Raw genomic sequence first — 19615 nt, forward strand, 5'->3', positions numbered from 1 at the left:
CTTTTGAGCACCTCAGCATGGACTTCATAGGGCTCCTCCCCTCCACTGACCGTAACGTGTACTTCCTCAACATCGTTGATGAGTACTCAAGATTCCCCTTCGCCATCCCCTGCTCTGACATGATCGCTGCCTCCGTTATCAAGGCCCTGCACAGCTTATATCCACAGTGATCGGGGCTCCTCCTTTATGAGCAACGAGTTGCGTCAGTTCCTGCTCAGCAAAGGCATCGCCTCCAGCAGGACGACCAGCTATAACCCCCGGGGAAACGGACAGGTGGAGAGGGAGAATGCGACGGTCTGGAAGGCTGTCCTCCTGGCCCTATGGTTGAAAAGTCTTCCGCTGGCAGGAGGTCCTCCCGATGCGCTCCACTCCATCCGGTCGCTTCTATGTACGCCCACTAACCAGACTCCTCATGAGCGTATGTTTGCCTTCCCCAGGAAGTCAACCTCCGGGGTCTCGCTTCCATCCTGGCTGACAGTCCCAGGGCCCGTTCTTCTCCGCAAGCATGTGAGGAGCCATAAAACTGACCCCCTCGTCAAGAAAGTCCTGCTGCTCCATGCGAACCCCCAATATGCCTACGTGACACACCAGGACAGGTGGCAGGACACGGTCTCCCTTCGGGATTTGGCTCCTGCAGGCTCCCCGGCGACAATCACCACCACACCCCACCCTAAACCGTCTCCCCCCACCTCCGCCCACCTCCCTCACGAACTGGCTCCCGCAGGCCCACCGAGGATAAGCACCACCACCCCCGCCCATACCCCCCCCCCCCTCACTTCGCCGACTCAACATCTGGGTGAAGAAGATGACAACACGCTCCCGGATGCGCAGGTCTCAACGCCGGCGCCAAAGCCACAGCCGGGACCGAGGCGGACTTTTTTTAAACAGGGGGTGAATGTGGTAAACCATGTTATTGTGTTCATTGTATTATATTCACTGTGCTGTGTTGTACATGTGTTGTACATGCCTGGGCTTGTCCAGGCTGGCTCTGCCTGTGGCTCCTCCCCTCGGGGCTTCTGTATAAAAGTGGCAAGTCTCCTCCTCCGGACCAGTTCGGGTCCAGAGGCTGGATGCTTGCTGTTTAGTGTATTAAAGCCTCAGTTATGTTTATCACCCGTCGTCTATTATTGATGGTGTATCAGGTTGTTACATATCGGAATCCAGACCGACGCTCCCTCCACCTTCTTGTACCTCCTCCACTGCCCCCAGATCCTCAGTGTTGCCACCACCACCGGACTTGTGGAGTAGCGGATCCTCGGGAACGGCAAAGGAGCCATTATCAAAGCTCCCAGACTAGTACCTTCACATGACGCCGCCTCCAGCTGCTCCCACGCCGCCCCCCCCCCCCATTTCCCCCCCCCCCCCCCCATCACCCACTTCCTAATCATAGCTATATTGGCCGCCCAGTAGTAGTTCCGAAAGTTCGGCAGTGCCAACCCCCCCTCCCCCCCACCCTCCCCCTTCCCCGACTGCACTCCAACAGAGATCTCCTTACTCGCAGGGTGTTATTCGGCCTCACAAAGCCCGAAATGATCCTACTCACCCTCTTAAAAAAGGCCTTAGGGATGAAGATGGGGAGTCACTGAAAGACAAACAAAAATCTGGGGAGGACCGTCATTTTCACAGTCTGTACCCTCCCTGCCAATGACAACGGGAGCATGTCCCACCTTTTAAAGTCCCTCTCCATTTGCTCCACCAACCGGGTCAGAATGAGCCTGTGCAGGGCATCCCATTTCCTGGCCACCTGTATACCCAGGTAACGAAAACTTTTCTCTACCATCCTGAGCGGCAACTCTTTCAGTCTCTTCTCCTGCCCCTTCGCCTGGATCACGAATGACTTGCTCGTTCCCATGTTCAGTTTGTACCCTGAAAAACCTCCCCCATCCCCTCCACAGGGTCCGAAATGTACAGGAGCAAATCATCCGCGTATCGCGAGACCCGATGTTCCACCCCCAGAACCAGTCCCCACCAGTTCCTTCGAGGCTCTCAGTGCCATAGCTAGCGGTTCTATAGCAAGGGCAAATAGTAACGGAGAGAGGGGACACCCCTGCCTCGTTCCCCGGTGAAGCTCGAAGTACCCCGACCTCAGCCGGTTTGTACATACACTTTCTACAGGCGCCTGGTACAGCAATTTCACCCAGCCAATAAAGCACTCACCAAACTCGATCCTCCCCAGCGTTTCCCACAGGTACTCCCACTCCACCTGGTCAAAGACTTTCTCTGCGTCCATCGCTGTTACCACCTCCGCCTCCCCTCCCCCTGAGGGCATCATAATAATATTCAAAAGTCTCCAAACATTGGTATTAAGTTGCCTGCCTTTAAGAAACCCAGTCTGGTCTTCCTCTATCATCCCTGGGACGCAATCCTCAATTCTTGTAGCCAGAATCTTAGCTAGCAATTTGGCATCCACGTTTAAGAACGAAATCGGCCTGTATGACCCGCATTGTTCCGGGTCCTTCTATCGTTTAAGAATGAGCAAGATCAAGGCCTGTGACATTGTTGGGGGGAGTGTTCCTTTCTCTGTAGCCTCATTGAAGGTCCTCATCAGGAGTGGGCCCAGTATTTCTGAAAATCTCATAAGATTCTACCTGGTAACCGTCCGGCCCCGGGGTTTTACCCGATTGCATGCCCTCTATACCCTTGACAATCTCCTCCAATTTAATCGGGGCCCCCAGCCCCTCCACCAGGTCCTCTTCCTCCTTTGAATATCTCAACTGGTCCAAAAATTGCCTCATCCCTCCGACTCGTATAGTTTACTATAGAACTCCTTAAAGACTCCATTCACCCCCCCTGGATCCAAGACCGTGTTACCCTCCGTATTCTTTACTCCCCCGATTTCCCTGGCCGCCTCCCTCTTTCGCAGTTGGTGTGCCACATTCTGCGCGCTTACTCCCCGTACTCATAGACTGCCCCCCTGCCTTCCGCAGCTGTGCTACCGCTTTCCCTGTGGTCAACAGTTCAAACTCTGCCTGCAGACTCTGCCGCTCCCTCAGTAGCCCCGTCTCGGGGGCCTCCGCGTATCTCCTGTCCACTTGGTGTATCTCCTCCACCAGTCTCTCCCTCTCCGCTCTTTCTCTCTTTCCCCTATGGGACCGAATTGAGATGAGCTCCCCTCTGACAACTGCCTTCAGAGCCTCCCAAACCGTTGCCGCTGCTACCTCACCCATATCGTTTGTCTCCAGGTAATCCTGGATGTTTCTGCTAATCCGCCCGCAAACCTCTTCGTCCGCCAGCAGCCCCACATCCAGTTTCCAGAGTGGGCGCTGCCCTCTCTCCTCACTAAGCCGCAGGTCCACCCAGTGTGGGGCATGGTCTGAGACTGTGATTGCTGAGTATTCTGTCCCCGCATCCTTTGGGATTAACGCCCTGCTCAAGACAAAGAAGTCTATGTGGGAATAAACGTTATGAACGTGGGAGAATAAAGAGAACCCTTTCGCTCTCGGCCGCGCAAACCTCCAGGGATACCCCCCCCGCTCTCCCCATCTGCTCCATATATCCCTTCCTTAGCCACTGCCGGTCGCTTCCCTGTCGTGGACTGTGACCGGTCCAGCTCGGGGTCAATGACTGTGTTAAAGTCTCCCCCCATGATCAGGTTGTGTGACTCTAAGCCCGGGATTTTGCCTAGCATGCGTCTCATAAATTCCACATCATCCCAATTCGGAGCGTAGACATTCACAAACACCACCTGGACCCCCTCCCACTTTCCACTCGCCATTATATACCTGCCCCCCTTATCTGCCACAATTCTCCCAGCCTCGAATGCCACACCCTTACTGATCAGAATTGCTACCCCCCTGGTCTTCGAATCCAGCCCTGAATAGAACTCCTGGCCTACCCATCCCTTTCTCATTCTCGTGTGATCTGCGAGCTTTAAATGTGTCTCCTGAAGCATTGCGACGTCTGCCTTTAACCCCTTTAAATGTGCGAACATGCAAAAGAGCTTTTGACCGGCCCATTCAAATGCCTCACATTCCACGTGATCAGCCTGGATGGGGGGCTCACCCCTCTCTCCCCACATGAATAAACCAATTAAACTCCCTCTCCAGCCCCAGTGAGTAAATAGTAATACAAAACGATAAATAAACAGAAGACACTAACATTGCCCCGTGAGGAGACACTTTTTGAACCAAGGCTCCAACTTCCCGAAAAATCGCACGAAGTACAGGGCCCCCTCCCCCCTCCGTATCTCAACTTTACCAAAACCACTGCACCCTCCAGCCACCACCACAGCCCTTACACGCACCCAACATTGTATACAATCTTATATTTGAAACGGTACCGTGTTACCCAGCCCCACCGCCGCATTCCACCAAAGCTTAACTGTCCTTTAATTCGAGTCCAGCATTTCATCCGGCACCCCAAAATAGTGATGCCGTTCCTTGTACGTGACCCATAGCCTCGCTGGGTGTAGCATCCCAAATTTCACCCCCTTGCTGAAGAGGCTCGCCTTCGCCCGGTTGAATCCAGCACGCCTCTTGGCCAGCTCCGCAACCAGGTCCTGGTAGATGCGTATCACACTGTCCTCCCACCTGCTGCTCCGTTCTTTTTTAGCCCACCGCAAGACAAGTTCCTTGTCCGAGAAGCGATGAAACCTCTCCACCATGGCCCTCGGTGGTTTGTTCGCCTTGGGCTTCCGTGCGATTGCTCTGTGTCTAGCTCCAGGGGTCGAGGGAATACCCCCGTCCCCGTCAGCGTCTCCAGCATTTTGGACACAAATGCTCCCGTATCCGACCCCTCCACACCTTCGGGGAGGCCCACAATTCTCAAGTTCTGTCTCCTGGACCTGTTTTCTAGGTCCTCCAGCCTCTCCTGCCACTTCTTGTGGAGGTCATCCTGCGCCTCCACTTTAAGGGCCAGTATGACCAACTTGTCCTCATGGTCGGATAGCTTTTTCTGTATCTCCTTTATCGCTGTCCCTTGTGTCGCCTGAGTTGCGATCATTTGGTCTATTGGTGCCTTCATCGGGGCCAGCATGGCCTTTTTCAGATCAGCAAAGCAGCCCCTAAGGAACTCCTGCTGCTCCTGTGACCACTGCGCCCACGCTCCCTGGTCTATACCGGCCGCCATGCTGTGCCTCGGCACGTGCTCCGCACACTTCTGTCTGTCAGGACTTAAATGCTTCACCTGGCCACTCCTGGTCCAGCTATCCATACAACAGAGAGGAAATCCTTTTTGGCAATGTTCGCTTCACCAATCTGTCCCAAAACGTCTGTGAAACCTCCTAAAAAAAGGTCCGAGAATCCATTCCAGGCGGGAGCTACCGAATGCGCAACCTACTCCTCCATGGCTGCCATCGGAAGTCACACCGACAGGATTCTCCAGTCCTGCTGAATTCAATGGACATTTGAAAAGCTCTCCTCGTTTTCTGACCCAGTCCCTGGGCCGTGATGGGGCCACAACATTCTGTCCTGAAACTTAGGATGGAAAGTGGGTCGACATTAAAGTGGGTGGAGACTATCACAGTGGATCGCTATCCCATTTTCTTTTGACACTCGCCCGATTAATGGGACAAAGTTGGGCAGAGTCCAGTAGAAAATTTAGGCTTTTGCCTTTTATAGCTGCACTGCTTCTCGTTGTTGTGTTTGAGGGCATTGTTGTTGAACCTGTTGCTGTGATGGCCTCTTTTATGATAAGGGTTGAACAGATCCCCTTGTCTTTGAGAACCTTCTATTGCCAAGATGTCTGAATGTTATATATTTCAATTTTTTTCAGCCTCATTTAACAAGCTTTTTGTATCTGAGGCCACTTTCTGTAGAAAGAGGCAGCTTTTGCGCCAAGGGTTTCAAGAAGAAGTGCAGTTAATCATGTCTCCACAGGAGTCCTTTCTTTGTTCGCTGATAGCTATTTAGTATCCGTTTACAGGGACTTCCTCATAGACCCCGCTTAAATTACAAGAGCTACTTGTATTGGAAATAGTTCTAATAAAAACCCAGTTTCCTTGTTGTGAAACTTGCCATATTCCTATTGGGGGACAGATCTATGCTGGCTGATGATGGGGAAAACTAAACATTGCTCGGTGGTATGAGCAGTTATTTCATTTGTGACCAGAATCTAGACAGTGATCCGACATAAGCACTGTAAAAGCATCTGGCAAAATCCCCTCCAAAGGGGCGTTTTGGTGCAGACTAGGGAACTGGTACAGTTTTTATTGATTCGCACTTTCTGTCAGAGAAATCCTGTAAAGTACATGGGATCCAGAAAGAATTAAGTGAGGTAGATTCTTTAGGTTTATTATAAACTGGATCCAGTTACAAGTGGGGTTACAGAGAAACTTAGCACACACATAATGTAGCGACAAGGAAAAATGAGACTCTTGTAACTCTGACAGGGCTTAAACGTCCCAGATTTTCCTCAGTTGGCAGTCACTTCCCCCCGAAAATGTTATTACTCCTCTGTCCTCTGGTTTCCAATGGTTTCACTTGGCAAGCTGGAAATAAACTGACATTTAAGTGTAGAGGGTAGAACTTCGATCTGACCAAACACCACATACATTGATAAGCTATGCTTGTTCTTTTACTTTAAGTAGCAGGCAGGAAATTAAGATGACTCTGTTGGCATTGAGACAGATTGGCATTTCCACCTACTTTGAGGTCATGGCATGGATGTCATTGTAAATTATGGGGCTGATCCACTTACATACACAAAGGCATGCTTGCTGTGTCAATGCAGGCTGTGGTACTTCAGACATACTGGAGGAATATTGTTGAGGGGTGGATATTAAGCCCCAAATTAGGCCAATGCCTAACAGGCAAGGATTGAGGGCTGAGGCGAGCTGAAAAATGCATTGGGGGAGCTGAGAATAGGTGGAGCTATGCAAAGTGTATTAAAGAATGTGCCCAGAATTGACGTGCTTTACAATTTTGCGATCAGGAAAGAACTGCTGTTAGATATCCAAGAGGATGTATAAAAGCCTGATGATCGCACTGTTGTCATAGACCTATGAAGAACAGGAAGCAGGTACAGTGGCAACAGTGTCTGGACACTTGAGAGACAGAGTCAGTTGACACACCCTCACAGATGAATGCAGCATTACTATTTGGAATTCTCAGCTCCTTAAAGATCTTCTTCCTTACACCTCAGGACTCTATGTAATATCGTTGGTTCGCACAATCAATGTAATTTCCTAATCCTGAGTTGTAATGCTAGCTGTTCCCCATGAACACACAAGCAAACCAAACACAAACAAATCCCTAAAAATGCACATATTCTAGTGTTTTATTACAACTATTTATAAAAACTTTATTTAGTTCTGTAACTAGAGTGAATGGGCATGCACCCGGTGGAGGGGTCAGTCACCAGGGGGCATAGGTTTAAGATCCATGGGGTAAAGTTTAGAGGAGATGTGCAAAGCAGGTTTTTTACGCAGAGGGTGGTGAGTGCCCGGAACGGGTTGCCAGGGGAGGTTGTGGAAGCAGATACATTAACAGCATTCAAAAGGCATCTTGACAAACACATGCATAGGATGGGTATAGAGGGGTATGGCACAAGGAAATGCTGAGGGTTTTGGCAAAGGTTGGTTTCATGGCCAGTACAGGTTTGGAGGGCCGAAGGGCCTGTTCCTGTGTTGTATTGTTCTTTGTTCTTAAAGGAAACACACCTTCTAATCACTCTAATTATTCCGTGCCCTGTTCTAACATTTATAGAGGCCTCTTTAGGGCCTTGAACCTGAGATGTAGGTCACTGTTATATAACAGTATGAGTATTTTGGAATGGGAATTGTCCTCGTTTTCAGACCCCAGGTCCTTGGAAATGGATACCAATCTTTGGCAGATTAGTCCTCCAGCAGAAAAGGCACTTGCAGAGAGTTGATGTAGGTGTTCCTTTCTGCTGCTATTGTGAGGGGCACAACCTCTGATGGGTCACACACCAGTTTCTCTGCAAGAGGAGAAGAAACTTTGTGGAATTGGAAGGATCTTTTGTCCCTGGAAGAAAATTAACCAAATGCCTTGGACTCCTTCGAAATGTTGCCCTGTATACTTTGTAATCCAGTTGAAAAAATTATCTCTCCAGATGTCCCCCAACACAGGCAGTGCTTGAGGCGATTGATGTTTTGCAACGTCTGATGAGGTGAGTGAAGGTTTGCAGATGTTTCTGCAGGTATCAATTACTCCAGAATGCAATGCAATGAGTTGAACCCCTCTTGACTTTTGCTGTTGGCAAGGCAGGACACTGATATCCGAGTTATCTGTTCCATACCTTGGAAAAGGCCACACAGAACCTACATTTAAAAAAAATTTAGAGTACCCAGTTATTTGTTTTCCAATTAAGAGGTAATTTAGCGTGGCCAATCCACCTAACCTGCACATCTTTGGATTGTGGTGGTGAAACCCACGCAGACACAGGAGGAATGTGCAAACTTCACACAGACAGTGACCTGGGGCCGGGATCGAACCTGGGACCTCAGTGCCGTAGGCAGCAGTGCTAACCACTGTGCCACCATGCTGCCCTTACCTACATACATATCTAATGCTCTGAAAAACTGGGAGGCCTCCTGAGATGATCATCCTACTACTATCCAGCCAGGAGTTGGCAAGTGTTTCATCTTTGTTCAGTGCCATCAGATTCCACTTCAACCTTTGCATTCTGCGTCAGTTTCTCAGTTAACTTATTTGTATCCCCTCAAGGGAATGTCTCTGGGCATGCAAAGGAGATGAAGTGGCTAAATGATCGTCAATGCTGTGAGTGGCAAAGGGCAAGGCCTTGTTTCTCATCAACATTCTCTGTTGCCTTCTGGTCTGTTACCAATGATAGGGATGCAGTTAACTTTGGTGTGTTTAAACAACATTCTGGGCATGATCTACCGGCCACGTTGTGCCCGAACGGGAGCCGACATGGCTGGCGGATGCGGGGAAAAGCCTTCCTTGGGCTTCCCGGCAGTCAGTACACCTCACGAGATCTACCCAGACCTCTCGAGGCGATGCGATCAGGATCCTGCCCACAATGGGTGTGGCCAAGCCGCATGCGCCTAAGTAGGTTTTATTTATCTATTTCAAAAGTTTGGCTCGAGGGATGACTTTCAATAGATCGCAGCGAGATAGCTGCTCTGCGACGTACAAAACCCTGAGCCAGAATCAGGTCATCTATGAATATTTTAGCACCAGGTTCCCCATGAACATGTTGTGCGTTTAGAGGAGAGAGGCAGCGCCCATCCGGCCGCGCTCCAGCCCTGAATCGAGTGGCACTCCGCACCAACCGGAGTCGGCTATCCCAGGCTAACCTGTGATCCGTGGCACTAGGGTATCGTTACCTTTAGGCGGGATTCTGACTTCGAGGCGTGCAGTCATAATCCCACAGATGGTAGCTTTGCAGCATTGGCTCCTCAGCCAAGCACATACACCAAATGTCTGAACCTGCGGTTCCTCTCGTACTGAGCAGGATTACTATTGCAACAACACATTTTCATCATCAGTAGGGTAAAACTAACCTGTCTCACGACAGTCTAAACCCAGCTCACGTTCCGTTTTAGTGGGTGAACAATCCAGCGCTTGGTGAATTCTGCTTCATAATGATAGGAAGAGCTGACATTGAAGGATCAAAAAGCGACGTCGCTATGAACGCTTGGCCGTAACAAGTCAGTTATCCCTGTGGTAACTTTTCTGACACCTCCTGCTTAAAACCCAAGAGGTCAGAAGGATCGTGAGGCCCCGCTTTCATGGTCAGTTTTCGTACTGAAAATCAAGATCAATCCAGCTTTTGTCCTTCCGCTCCACGGGAGGTTTCTGTTCTCCCTGAGCTCGCCTTAGATAAATAGGTTTTAAAACCTACTGAAGCATACTCACCCACGATCTACTGGACTCCCGGCATCCAACTTACTCTCCAGGGAGTTCCCAGCTGAGTGATGTTCAGTACTCGGGGGGGTGGGGGTGGGGGGGTCTCGCAGGCCCTCGGAGGCCCTTGGGTAGTCAGGGACAGTGCCTCTGGAATATGGGACCTTGGTACTGCCACCCTGGCATCTTGGTACTGCCACCCTGGCCCATGAAAGGAGAGTGGAGGGGGGGTTTGAAGGGTGAGCGGTGGATTTCTTATAAGGAATACAATATTTCGTAAAGCATTTGAGGAAGACATAAAATGTTAAAAATGAAATGGTGTATGTTGTTATGAACCAGCTGTAGGCCCAGGGGCTTGTACAACTCGTGATGGCCCAGAGACTCAAACATCTCCAGCTCCAAGTGCATCTCAAAATTGAAACCAATTGTTTTCATTGCTTCCTCAGTATGTGATGTTAAATGCTAGTTTTGGGTATGTCCTCTTCAAGAAGCATGGTATTCTCTATCATTGTGGGCTTTATTCTCCTGAAGTTCAAATGCACGTGTTAACTGGCTATAGGAAACTCCAGATCTGGCAGTCACAAGTAGTCAGGGTTCAAGGACTACATTTGGGATATTTGTCAAACTTCAATCTGGCCGGAAATGGGACACTTAGCATAAATACTGCCAAGTCACTTTGGTTTTGGGGCCATTATGGCATCATGCAACACCCTAAACTACAATACTTGACAACAATTCTAGAGAATACTTGTGTTGCTTTTTATTTCAGTTACCTTTCCTCATGTTTATCTGAAAACACTCTTGCCATTGCTGCCTGAGTGAATTTATTAAACCTCTTCTGAAACTGTAACGGATCCAGATTATTCCATTACCACTCCTTCGTCCATCTGGCCTCAGCTACCGTTAATGATAGCCTGCTTCATGGTCCCCATTGCTAAATTTGTGTCACCAGCACTTCCAGATCAGCTTCTGAAAATTTGGCTTAGCTTTTTTTCATTCTTCAGCTCCAGCCATGGCAACATCTATTCCAGGAGCCTGTCCAGCCCTACAACTACGTGGAACATTTAAATAGAGACCTTCCAACCTTGGAGCACTCACCCCTCAACCTTCTCCTCCCCACCTCTAATTTACCAAATATTCTAGGCTCCTCTGGGACACCTGGCCCTACTGGTAGGATCCCCAAACAAAGTTACACGGGCTAACCCTGGAACTTCTGATGTGTCAACTTCTTCCGATTCTGGCAGTCAACCACAAAGGGATTTCCGGGCCAACATGTCCACAAAAAAGCCTTGAGGACTTTTGTTGAGCATCTTCTCTGGGTGCCTTTGTGGTTTTTACCTTTCATTGTTTGAATACTTGTTATGAATATTCATAGATTGTCAGTGAAGGCAACTATTTAGTAAACAACGTTGTGCAATATTTGAAGAAGTATTTGATTGGTGCATTTTTCTTCAGTGACACATTTGAATTATCCAGTAAGGCTCATTTAACAATTGCTGACTTGTCTGTTCTGTCAGTGGGATATTTTAGTGAACCATGATGTCTGAGATTTTGGCTTTTATCCTGCTAGACACAATAAATATAAACAATAAATATGTACAGTAAATGGTATTTATTTTGGTTGCCTAGGGTATTACACTACTAAAGCTGAGTAGTTCATAGGTCCCCTCACAGTAGTTATACCATTGGAAAGAGCATTAAGCAAAAAATAATTGTAGCTTGTAACAAAGGCAATGTTATAATCATGGGGGACTTTAATCTTCATGTAGACTGAATCAATCAATCAAATTGGCAAATGTGGACTGGAAGATACATTTGTAGAATGCTTTGTGACACTACATTTCTAGAGCAATATGTTGTGAAACCATTGAGAGATAAAGCTGTTTTAGATCTAGTATTGTGGAGTGAGACAGAGTTAATTATTAATCTCATAGTATAAGATCCTCTGAGAAAAAGTGATCATAATCCCATATTAACTGTGGCAGTTGCTGCTTGCATTGCACCCAGGGAGAGGCCTACAATAACAGAGGGCCCCAGGAGGGTGGGATGGGAGTCACAAGGTAGGGTTATGCGAGAGGCAGGAGGGGGGATCAGCAGCAAGGTAGGGTGGCTGTCAACAGGATTTCCCTTCTCAAAGCTGTGTTGCTTGGTCAGGCACTAAGTGCCTTTGAATGAGGGATTCCCCCCCCCCCCCCCAAATCTGGCACCCTCACACCTGATTAAATACCCCCTCCCCCACTGCTTCTATTTTGCATGGGATAGGGGAAGCATTAAATTCTGCTCTCCTTCTTCCCTTACTGAGCAACCTAGAACACAGTCTCAGGAAGGAGTCAACCATTTAGGACTGAGATGAGGAGAAATTTCTTCACTCAAAAGCTTGTGAACCTTTGGAATTGTCTACCTCAGGAGTTGTCGACACCCCATTGTTGAGTATAACCAAGGACGGCAGAGATAGATATTTGTGATCTCTCACAAAAGCAAGGGATATGGGGAGTGAGCAGGAAAGTGGAGTTGAGTTAGATCAGCAATGATTATATTGAATAGTTGAGCAAGTGGAGGAGCAATGTGATGTACTCCTCATCCCATTGCTTATGCTCTCATGATTAGCTTTATTACTATAATATTAATGTTAATTGTATACAGCACAAGATGTGCTTAAAAATATTGCCTGGGAAGCCGTGAATTCCATGCACTTGACAGCACACTGTTATGGTTAATGATTATCGACAGTCAGTTATTTTGGAAGTCATTGAGGAGATTGAAAAATGTTCATGTCTGGAGGACATCTGCTATATTCAATCTTGGATTGCTTGGCGCTGACATATTCTGAATGGCTTTGGTTGGGTAAATAAGGAGAAAATAGTTGTACTGGCAGGAGGGCTTATAACTAGAGAACACAGATTGAAACTAATTTGCAAAAGAATCAGAGGTGACGTGAGAATTTTTTTACACAGCAAGTTATGATCTGGAATTCATTGCACTGAAAGGATGGATTAAGTAATTTCAGGAGCATTTTTAAAAAATGGAATTGGATATAAGCTTGAAAAGGGAAAATTTGCAGGGCTGTAGGTTAAGACGAGGGGAGTTGAATTAATTGGTGATGTGTAATGAGGCAGACTTGATTAGGGAACTTCGGTGAAGGAATCCTGATGCACTATCATTTACCACAAAGACGAGAGTAGTGGAATAATTGAGAATTTATTGAGAAAAGATGTTGTGCCTCCTGTAGCTGGAACCTGAATGGCTGCAGCACCGGCGAGCACACACATTTATATGCCACCTACTGGGCGGAGCCAACAGGCAGGGATTTACCCATGTACCTCTACTATATGGGCAGTGCCATAATACATGTAATACAACTAGTGGTGACTACCACAAACCCTTAGGGGACAGTGATCACAATATGATAGAATTTACCTTGCAGTTTGAGAGCGAGAAACTGGAATCAGATGTAACGGTTTTATAATTGAATAAAGGTAACTACAAAGATATGAGTGAGGAGCTGACCAGAGTTGATTGGAAGGGGAGCCAAGCAGGGAAGACAGTGGAACAGCAATGGCAGGAGATTTTGCGGGTTACTCGGGAGGCACAACAGAAATTCATCCCAAGGAGGAGGAAACATGCTAAGGGGAGGACAAGGCAACCATGGCTGACGAGGGAAGTCAAGGACAGCATAAAAGCAAAGGAAAAAGCACAGAAGGTGGTGAGGATTAGTGGGAAGCCGGAGGACTGGGAAGCCTTTAAAAGCAAATAGAGGACAACTGAAAAAGCAATAAGGGGGAGAAGATGAAATATGAATGTAAGCAAGCTAGTAATATAAAAGAAGATAGCAAGAGCTTTTTTCGATGTATAAAAGGGTAGAGTGAGGCAAGAATGGGTATTGGACCACTGGAAAATGAGGCTGGAGAAGTAGTAATAGGGAACAAAGAAATGACAGAGGAACTGAATAGGTACTTTGCCTCAGTCTTCACGGTGAAAGACACCAGTGGCGTACCAGAACTTCATGAGAGTCAGGGGGCAGAGGTGAGTGCAGTGGCCATCACTAAAGAGAAAGTGCTGTGGAAACTGAAAGATCTGAAACCGGATAAATCACCCGGGCCAGATGGACTACACCCCAGGGTTCGAAAGGAGATAGCCGAAGAGATTGTGGAGGTATTGATGGTGATCTTTCAGCAATCACTGGAGACAGGGAGGGTCCCAGAGGATTGGAAAATGGCTAATGTAACACCCCTGTTTTAGAAGGGAGGGAGGCAGAAGATGGGAAATTATAGGCTGGTTAGCTTGACTTCGGTTGTTGGTAAAATTTTAAAGTCCGCCATTAAAGATGAGATTGCAGAGTACTTAGAAGTGCATGGCTTTGAGTCAGCATGGCTTTGTCAAGGGGAGGTCATGCCTGACAAATCTGTTAGAATTGTCTGAGGAGGTAACGAGGAAATTAGGCAAAGGAGAACCAGTGGACGTGATTTATTTGGATTTCCAGAAGACCTTTGTCAAGGTGTCATTCAGTGGGGTGCTAAATAAGATAAGAGCCCATGGTGTTAGGGCACGGTGCTGGCATGCATAGAGGATTGGCTGCTTGGCATAAGGCAGAGTGGGGATGAAGGGATCCTTTTGAGGATGGCAGCCGGTGATTGGTGCTGTTCCACAGGGGTCAGTGTTGGGAGCACATCTATTCACCATATTCACATTAATGATTTAGAAGAAGGAACTGAGGGCATTGTTGCTAAGTTTGCACCGGATACAAAAATATGTCGAGGGACAGGTTGTGTTGAGGAAGCAGAGAGGCTGCAGAAGGACCTGGACATGCTAGGAGAGTGGGCAAAGAAGTGGCAGATGGAATAAAATATAGAAAAATGTGAGGTTATACACTTTGGTAGGAAGAGTAGAGCAGACTATTTTCTAAATGGGAAAAGTCTTCGGAAATCAGAAGCACAAAGATAGTTCAGGATTCTCTTAAGTTTAACATGCAGTTTAGTTGGCAGTTAGAAGGGCAAGTGCAACGTTAGCAGTCATGTCGAGAGGGCTAGAATGCAAGAGCAGGGATATACTGTTGAGGCTGTATAAGGCTCTGGTCAGATCCCATTTGGAGTATTGTGAGCAGTTTTGGGCTCCGTATCTAAGGAAGGATGTGCTGGCCTTGGAAAGGGTCCAGAGAAGGTTCACAAGAATGATCCCTGGAATGAAGAACTTGTCGTATGAGGAGTGGTTGAGGACTCTGGGTCTGTACTCGATGGAGTTCAGAAGGTTGAGCGGGGATCTCATTGAAACTTACAGAATACTGAGAGACCTAGATAGAGTGAACATGGAGAGGATGTTTCCACTAGTAGATACTAGACCCCGAAGGCACAACCTCAGGTTGAACGGACGACCCTTTAAAAGAGAGATGAGGAGGAATTTCTTCAGCCTGATGGTGGTAAATCTGTGGAATTCATTGCCACAGAAGCTGTGGAGGCCAAGTCACTGAGTGCCTTTAAGACAGAGATAGATAGGTTCTTGATTAATAAGGGGATCAGTGGTTATGGGGAGAACGCAGGAGGACGGGGATGAGAAACATATCAGCCATGATTGAATGGTGGAGCAAATTCGATGGGCCGAGTGGCCTAATTCTGTTCCTATGTTTTATGAAATGAAATGAAAATTGCTTATTGTCACAAGGAGGCTTCAAATGATGTTACTGTGAAACGCCCCCAGTCACCACATTCCGGCGCCTGTTCATGGAGGCTGGTACGGGATGGTCTTTATGGTCTTATGATAATCTTATAATTGGATAACTCTCTCACAGAGACAGTGCAGGCATGATGGCTGAACAGCTTTCTGTGGTGTACAGATAAATCTATGATTGTATAACTCAACAGTCAAGTTAAACGTGATGATTGCAGCATTGATTTCTTTACTCGGATGAATACAAATAATAACGTTTTCTGCGCTAGTGAAATCGTAACATGTTTTATTTTAAAAAACACATTTCAATATAAATAGTGCACAAAAGAGACAATCCTGCAAAAACTGGCACTTCCAACAGTAAATAGAGTATGGCTTGCAGATTAGGTTGAGCGATAGTATCATACGAATAGTTAATAGATTTGGTCTAAATTCCCATATCCACAAATTTAACGTAAGTGTTCATCCAGTGAGCCTCTTGTGTTGGAATAATGAACAGGAGAGTTTGATAAGAGGTAACATTCCTACACTGTCCTTCTGTCAGAGGGGCTCAACCAATTCAAACGTACGCTGGAAATTTGGCATCCCTGTGCACTACTTTCCAATCATTAATTTAAATGGCTGAAATTTACACGCAGCATGGGCCAATTCCTTGATATGCATTCCTTCCCCGTGAGGCTCCTCTCTGCTAGGAGCTCAAGGGTGGAACATGACCAGTTCAATGCTAAGGTTAAGAAAGAATATTACCCATCCCACAATACTTATCTTATGATGCATTCAGAACCAAAAAAATGGCTATCGGGCAATAGATTCCTGAGGATTGTGCGGTTTGGATTTTCAACATTTTCAACAGAGGTTGTCTGAATTCTATGGCAGCCAGATCAAAGAACTAGCAGCATGAGAACCAGTCAGCGAAAAAGTGTCTCAAATCAGTTAATGTGAGGATTTATTGACCACTTTAACTCTCTATTGTTTTGATTGGACATGTGTTCACAATTGTTTTATAATTAATAGGGCTTGGGAAGAAAAAACACTATTTACTGAGGGAATCTATTTAATTACAGTTCTGAATGTGTTGAGGTCAAAGAAACCAGAACATTTATAACTCTTTGATGTCCACATTACCAATGTGTGGGTCGAAAAAGTATACTGTAGAGCCCATGGCGAATAATTAGAGAAGTTTGCACATTTTCTTAATTTGATACCTGTAATTGGACATGAACAAAATATAATTCGTGCAAATATTTACTAATAACGTATGCATTTTGCATGCTATAATTCAAACTCAGCTCATGCACGTTTCATAGTATTAATTTAGTGGAATTAACATAATTAACTTTGATGTTTTACTCCTGTTAATGTTTCATGACTTAATTCAGCAGTTACCATGTATACATGAAAGATTCAGTGTGAGATTCAACTTCGGTAGGGGTGCAGGACGGCTGGTAATGAATCGTCTGCCAGTTACATACCCATGGAATGAAAGGGAAATCAGGCACGGTACAAAATGCATAGCTAATCAGTAAATGCTCATTTGGTATGACCGTCTGAAGTTTAATTTAATTCCTAGAGGTTCCTGGTATAAAGTCAACTGTAATATTGAGGTATATAGCCAACTGTAATATTTGGACCAATGAAGTCTCCTGATTAATCGCATCTTTTTCAGCTCAAGTGCAAACTTAAATAAAAACTAGAAGCCTCAAACGGCATTGAAGTCAGGAGATAAATGGCACATGGAGGGGTGAGTGCATGGGGGTGAATTCTGAATCGCAAGCATCTCATTCTTGCTCCAAGAAACAGTGGAACAGAAATGGAGTGAATGTCAGTCCTGCTGACATACTGCTGCTTCAGCCTCTCTTCTGGATTTCGGGCAGACTTCAATCATGTTAATACTGAACTCCCACAGCAACCTTTTACCCAAAGTGAGGTTTTTCAAAAAAACTCTGCCTAAAATGAAAACTATCGAGAGCCGCAAGATAAAATAAAATTAAAGAATGGAGTGAAAGCAAAAGTAAGTCTTAAGAAGAAAAAAAGTTAATAGGAATCTGCGGAATACAATGCACTGGTTTGATTTTATAGAATGTCATTTTGAGCCAAAGAGTTTTATAGTACAGAAAGAGGCTCTTTGGCCCATCGTATCTGTGCTGGCCATCAAACACTACCCATTCTAATCCCATTTTCCAGCACTTGGTCCAAAGCCTTGTATGTTATGGTGTTTAAAGTGCTCATCTAAATGCTTCCTAAATATTGTGAGGGTTCCCGTCTCCACCACCCTTTCAGTCAGTGAGTTCCAGATTCACACCATCCTCTGGATGAAAAGGTTTCCCCTCAAATCTCCATGGAATCTTCTGCTTCTTACCTTAAATCAATGCCTCCTGGTTATTAACCCCTCCACTAAGGGGACATTTTTTTATTCTACCTACCGTATCTATTGCCCTCATAATTTTCTGCACCTCGATGAAGTCCTCCCTCAGCCTTCTCTGTTCGAAGGAAAACAACCCCAGCCTATCCAGCCTCTCTTCATAGCTGAAATGCTCCAGCCCAGGCAGGCTACATCCTGGTGAATCTCCTAAGCATCCTCACTAATACAATCACATCCTTTTTCGAGTGTGTCAACCAGAACTGCACACAGCTGGGGACTAACAAGCGCTTTATACAACCCCATCATAACCTCCCTGGGTTTATATTCTATGCCTCAGCTAATAAAGGCAAGTATTCCATATGCCTTCTGAGCCACATCATCTACCTGTCTTGCTGCCTTCAGAGATCTTTTGACTTGCACCTGTCATGATATTCAAACACACACATCATGATAGACACACCAACAGACAAATCAGAACACACAACACCACAACCAATGACAGAAAGATATAAAAGCACAGACACGACCCCCGGTGGTCAGAATTAGCTGCAGAGGAGGACCAGGACACATCTGCCACCAAACACACTCAGGGAGACAGCACGTGCAGAGTATCCAGAACGAACTGTATTATAAGAGTTAAAATAAAATAGAGTTGTACCACATACAACTGTGTTGGCTCATCTGTGCACCAGAGCACCCAACACCACAGCACCCAAAGTCCCTCTTCCTAGAATCCTACCATTCATTGTATACTTCCTTGCTTTGTTAGTCTTCCCAAAGTTCATCACATCACACTTTTCAGGGTTAAATTCAATTTGCTTCTGCTCTGCCCACCTGACCAGCCCGTCTATATTATCCTGTAACCTAAGGCGTTCCTCCTCGCTATTTACCACACCAGCAATCTTTGTGTTATCTGCAAACTTATTATTGTATATCCCCCATTTACGTCTAGATCATTAATGTCCACTACAAACAGCAAGGGACCCAATGCCAATCCCTGCGTTACAGCATTGGACACAGGCTTCCAGTGACAATAACAACTTTTGACCATTACACTATTCCCCCTCCACAAAGCCAGTTTTGGATTCAATTTGCCAAATTGCCCTGGATCCCATGGTCTCTTACCTTCTTGACCAGTCTCCCGTGAGAGATTGTGGTAAAAGCCCGACTGAAGTCCATGTAGACTACATCAACTGCACTTCCCTCATCTACACACTGGTTACCTCCTCAAAAAATTCAATCAAATTTGTTATTCATGATCTCAAAGAACAAAAAACAGTACAGCACACAAACAGGCCCTTTGGTCCGCCAAGCCTGTGCCAATCATGATGCCTGTCTAAACTAAAACCTTCTGCACTTTTGAGTTCCAAATCCTTTTATTCCCATGCTATTCATATATTCGTCAAGATGCCTCTTAAACGGCGCTATCCTATCTGCTTCCACCACCTCCCCGGTAGCGCATTCCAGGCACCACCACTCTCTGTGTAAAAAACGTGCCTCCTCTAAACTACCCCCTTGCACCTTAAACCTATCTCCCCCTAACAAAACCATGCTGACTATGCTTGATTAATCCATGCTGCTCCAAGTGGACATTAATTATGCCCCTATCACTAATATTAAAATCACTGGCATGTAATTACCTGTTTTTTTTCCTACTTTCCTTCTTGAATAATGGATGACATTAGTACATTGACAAATGGCACATCAACAAATAGTGATTGGTTACAGGGCGGAACAAGAGCCAACCAAGCAATACATGAGCAAGAGCAACATAGGGCGTCGTGAATAGTGTTCTTACAGGGAACAAATCAGTCCAAGGGAGAGT

This window comes from Scyliorhinus torazame, chromosome 4, assembly GCF_047496885.1.
Source record: "Scyliorhinus torazame isolate Kashiwa2021f chromosome 4, sScyTor2.1, whole genome shotgun sequence".
Lineage (NCBI taxonomy): Eukaryota > Metazoa > Chordata > Chondrichthyes > Carcharhiniformes > Scyliorhinidae > Scyliorhinus > Scyliorhinus torazame.